Below are 6,000 nucleotides of genomic sequence, written 5' to 3' on the forward strand. Positions count from 1 at the left end.
AGCCAAGCCAAGCCAAGCAAAAGCAACCAAAAGCCCATGGTACTCACCGAACCAACCATCAAAGAACGGGCCATTCATCCTCAACTACTTTTGTTTGAAAAATACAGCATAGATGATACCTCACTAGCAAAAACCACTAAACAATTGGTTCAATACCCACATATTGCACAACATCATGTTACCCAATGCATCTCTTCCATAAGCATGATAGGCCACATTCCACGACCTTGCATAGACACGTTGTTCGCGCCCAGGAACATTGCGCAAACCTTTGTCTGGGATGACTCAAAATGAGAAGGGGGTAGCAGATTACAAAATCTCAAGTTGCAATATGATGAGAAATTATGTGTACAATGTATAAAGTGTGTTTCGATACGTAATTTTTTCTTTTTTTGTCGACTTTTAGCAAAAGTTTGCTCTTATCAGGCATAGTGTTGAGCCATATTGACAAATTTGATGGGCAAGATGCCTAGAGTGAGAGTATGTACGTATGAGTGTGAGGAATAATTTTTGGAAAAAAATTGGCCAATAAATAATAATTTTCAGTAATTTTGAGAAATTTTCTTGCCTTTTTAACCTAATTATGATAAAAAAGAAATAAACATACCCCAGAAATTTGGATTTGAGTTTTGAAAGCAAGTATCGAACCTACAAAGCAAGAGCTTTGAGCATGTCAAATATGGAAGGATTTGGCACATGTCGAAATTTGGGCCAACTTACAACAAACCAGAATTGCAAAATCACAAGCAATTAGCGAACATGTGTCCAATTGACAAGCCGTCTAAGTCGCAGGTGGCATGTCATGACAAATGCAAGATTATGCACGATGCACTTGGGACTAGCAGGCACATATAGGCAAACAGGGCAAGGTAAACCTCATTTGCAGTCGAATAGTTTCACACACACACACACACACACACACACACACATAGAGAGCTTTTTGACCTAGAGATTCTTGCAAGGTTTTAGCTTGCTACATCCACCTAAGATACGCATACTACACCAGATTTCACAAGTATGATCCTTATCACTGCATGAACAATTGCGTATGGTCAAATATGCACAAAAACACTCACAATAACAGGATCAATCAAATTTGGGACAAGATTTTTGAAAACTATCATAGCACTTTTGGGAGGGCTAACAAAGTCCAAATTCAGAAACAAGTTCATAGGGATGTCCATAATTTCTAGCAGAATCAGGGCCATGCCATTACAGTTTGAGAATGGGATGGAACATGGATCATGATCCATGATACCCCCCACCTCAATCTGCACCTTTGCACTACTGCCATCACAGATAAAAGTTGTAGTAGAACATGGATCGCGATCCATGACCCCCAACTTGCCCAAACAAAGAAATTTTGGTCTTGCTAGTTTGTGCATGCCTTAGGGAGTGTGCCCTGTAAATTTGGTGAAAATTGGACAATGGAACAAAAAACAGAGTAAATTTGGGATTTCAGTCACCAAATGGTCATTTTGACCCACATATCAAAATTTTGACCCAAATCCAGAAAAAGTGAACCAATAGCTTAGGGAACATGCCTGGAAGATACCTCAAAAGTTTTGTCCAATTTGGATTGAGGTCATGATCGAAATCCATGGCCCCCAAATGCAGATTTGTCAAAAATTGTTGCAAAGTGTTTGTACAAGTTAATGGATGTGCATGGTGGCAAAAATTCAATCTTTGGTCACATAAATTACATCATTTGTCAAAGTTCAGCAATGTCACAGAATGGAATTGTGTTTTTGGTCAAAGTCTAAAGTCAGTGGAAGATTGTGAACTTATGGTAACTCAAGAAATGCCAACAAATGCTTCAAATATGGACCAGAATGGTCCTGAGGCCTGGGACGAACCAGTCAAACCATATTGGTGTTTACTGAAAACAAATTAATATCCAACAAGGCAACCCTTCAAGTTGTATACTATCTTAAACTCTCTAGTATAATTCCTTAATCAAAGCCATAAATAGCTAAACTCAAGGCAAATCATTTCAAAAATTTATCAATTTTTAGGGAAATGGGCAAACCCAAGGGCTTTAGGTAAATTTTACAGCAAAATGAGAAGGTCCATTATCAAGCCTTAAGCAAAAAAAATTCAACATCATGCTATACTCATGACCAAGAGGTTACAGAGCCGATAGACCCAGATCCCTAAGACATTCAAGCATATCCAAGTCAATAACTATCAAAATGTGCACATGAAAACCTATTTTAGTTATTCAAGCTCTCATCTCAATGTAGAAGATCCTAGCTTAGGGAAACTAGAACCCCAATATGCTTTGGTAAGCCCGGGCAACATCATGTATCCATATTAATTTTGTGAAGATTTTACCATTTCTAAGACCTTATCACTGAGCTCAATATTCAGATCAAAATAAAAAGTTACTAGTCCTTTAAGAAACAATTTAGCTGTACGAAGAACATGCCCAACACTTCTTCATAGGGTCAAAGATCATAAGCCCATAGTCTACTCCAACCAAGTTCTATCAAACTAGCACAACTAGCAAAACAATGGGCATTATGAGCTTTGATCAAGGCCACACACACTGCTAACCCCATGTAGAGCATATATGTTTTGGATTATCAACATGTAACTACCCATGTACCCTAGATTGATCAACACAAAAGGGTTTTAAGACTATATTCTTTAGCATGTACAAGAGCTCAAATCCCTTTCACAACCAAGCTTTCTCTTTTTTTATGTAAGACATTGTCCCAAGAAAAATCAAAAACCACATAAGACACTCAAACTACCAAAAGAGGAATCCATATACTATTGACAAAAAAATCAAGGTGAAGTAACACTAGCTTTAATGCAAAGACCCACTTGGGAGGAAGAAATCTTTTTAATATGTATCTAGTTTGAAGCGAGGAGGTCCATATCCCAAGCAAACAAAACCGAGCGAGACATTTTTTCGAGCGAATCTAGTCAAAAACTTGATACACAATGCGTACTTACCTAATTTATCTAAGCTAATAAAATGCAATGTCCATGGTATAAGTCACCCCTTTTTGAACTAAACCAATTGTGCTGCCATTAAAAAAGTGCAACCCATTTGGCACCAATATTACTTCGTTTTACTAGCTTTGCTCCCATAACACACATGATTTCTTCTTCTTAGGCATCTTTTTCTTGGCAATCGTATATTACTGCTAGAGAAGTCCAAATGCACTCTAGCATTTGACAAAAATAAATACATACATCTTTCCCATTGTCTGCATTCAACATACCCTTACTTGGGGTATGCGCTAGTCTGACTCTCTAGTAAAACTCATTCAATGTCTTTCTTCTTCAAAAATAAGAAAAATCTACATTAGAGAATCTCAAATGTTTATCACAATGACTACATCGACTCCCTTAAAAAAATCACTGCCACATGTTACATACTTTATCCAAGCATGTCCATCAAAACCCTACTCCATTCAATACATAGTTGACTAGTTTTCTTTTTGAGGAGGAAGCATGTAAGCAATGTAGCCATCTTATGTAGTTGGATTTTCCAAAACTTCTACAACCTTTAAAACAAAAAAAAAGGGCAACCTATAGATTAATTTGCAATGGAAGAGCATCAATGATTTTAGGAACACTTTTGGTGCTCGCAAGGTCTGGTTATATACTTCCATCTTCAAAAATGATCGTTGATATCTTGGAACCAACCAAAGATGTAGCTTGATTCTCAGTGGCGTCAACCTTGTAGTACTATGACACCTCATGATCTAACAAACAAAACAACTTGTTTGCTTCATTGCAGGCACGTTCAAGCTTTAGCTACTCCTTAAGCAATGCTAGTGGCTACAATGCAAAATTTAAATCTTCCATTTTAGAGTAATTATCCTTGAGAGGTTACACTATGATTGTCTGATATTGATCGTCAAACATAAGAAACAACCTTTTCCCATGTGAAAGGACGATGATGGTAATATGCCAAGCCATTCATTCACATGACCTTCTTGCAAAGAAAATAATATAACACTAAAGTTTGTGGGTGACCTTCTTGCAGAGAAAAAAATATAAGTGTACAAGGTTGATCTTTTTGCTAGAAGATTAGAATCTTTCTTGTGAAATTCAAAATAATAGTTAATTTTGTGCCTAGTAACCTACTGCACACCAATTTGAGGTAACACTAGCACGGACCTTTTTTGGGGACAACATTTTGAGCTAATGTGAATTGTCAACTTTGTTGACGCTTTGCCTCTGGACCCCTTGAGCGGCTACAGAAGGTCTAAGTCTAACTTGGCCAGTCCTTGTGAGTTGCATCTGATGTCGCCCTCAACGCTAGCCTCTTGACTCTTGAGTGGTGCACGGCTGTAGTTTCGGCCCTTTCCGTGGCCCTTGTTTATTTTGTTTTCTAAAAGTAAGAGCCTCTCCCAAAAACTTAATAAAGCTCTAGTATTGCACCTTCAATGCAGTGTTCAGGAGAAATCATTTTCCCAAACATACAAAATTTCGTTCCTTGAATTTGCCAAGAGAAGATTTTTAAAAAATGGGTTATTTTTCCGCTTTTTTACACTATTTTTCTCTATTTTGAGGCAAAATTTTTTCTTTTCCCCTTGCCATTTTTGAAATTGAAAACGACACGAGTAGTTTGATTCAACAATTTTTAGGGGCTTCATTAAGAGGAATCACTTTTGATTCCACTTCAATTCTAAAGAAAAACTAGTCTTCAAGAGTTAAATGCAAAGTCCGATGGCAGTGGTGTCTGTTGCCAGCTCAGCAGGGGCGACATAATTGTTTGTGTGAACTCTCTTTTTCTCTCCCTTTCTCGGCTCCCATGCAGCCAGAGAAAGGAGACATGGATATCGAGGTTGTGTGTGCAATACACGGGGTTTACTAAAAAAGCACATAAAATATAGACGAGGACATAATGGCGCTCTTTGTGTGCATGGTAAAAGGGGAGGAAGAGCACGTTATGATTTTGCTTTAGGAGATGCCTCTGCCAATACTCGTAGGAGGGAGCACAGCTCTATGTGCACAGAGAGAGAGAGAGAGAGAGAGAGAGAGAGAGAGAGAGAGAGAGAGAGAGAGAGAGAGAGAGAGAGAGAGAGAGAGAGAGAGAGAGAGAGAGAGAGAGAGAGAGAGAGAGGATGTTAAGTTGAGACATATTTTTCTCGAACGCTGCTTCAATGGCTCATTGACAGAAATGCTTCCCAAAGCAAAATTTCAAGAGAGGCCTTTGGTCACCTGACAAGGATGAGAAGCTCCTTGCCTGCATTATGCAGCATGGCCCTGGTAGTTGGAGCTTTGGATCAACCCCTTCAGTGGTGTGTGGCTATAGTTTTCAGATCATGACTCATCAACTGCACCTCTCTCTTGATCATGCCCTTGGTACTGGCCTCTTTTAATGAGTGGTACGCGGCTAGCTATAGTTTCGGGATCATGATGCCACATCAGGTGCAGCTCTCTCCTGGTTATATGCCCTTGGTGCTGGTCCCTTGAGTGGTGCATGACTAAACTTTTGTGGCCAAGAGCATGACGCCATAATTCACCGTAGCTGCACTTTTCTTGTGGTCATGCTCGGTCACACATCATCACCTCTTCCTTCTCTACCAAAGTTGGGACTCTCCATGAAACTGTCATGCGCCAGCGCGGGACAGTTTCATGGAGAGTCCCAACTTTGGTAGAGAAGGAAGAGGGGATAAAAAAGGAGCTACTGATTTGAGTTTGGCCATTGGACATTGTGTGTTGCCACCGTCGTCATGCACTGGCTATCGTTTCTAGATCACAACTCCATTGACCTCGTCAGCTTTGTACCTCTCCTCGTATGCCCATGGTGTTGGTCCCTTGAGTGGTGCGCGACTACAATTTTGTGGCCAGGATCATGACGCCATTGGTAGTCACAACAGCACCTCTCTCTCGGTTACGTTCGGTCGCGCTTAATCATCCCTTCTTCCTCCTCTACCAAGCTTGGGACACTGTCCCGCGCCGTTCACATACTCAACGTATGAAAAATCAACATACTCAACCCACTCACCCACCCTTTTTAATTTGAGGAAAAAA

The sequence above is a fragment of the Adiantum capillus-veneris genome, chromosome 23 (genome assembly GCF_014529385.1).
Source record: "Adiantum capillus-veneris isolate H3 chromosome 23, ASM1452938v2, whole genome shotgun sequence".
NCBI classification, from domain to species: Eukaryota; Viridiplantae; Streptophyta; class Polypodiopsida; order Polypodiales; family Pteridaceae; genus Adiantum; species Adiantum capillus-veneris.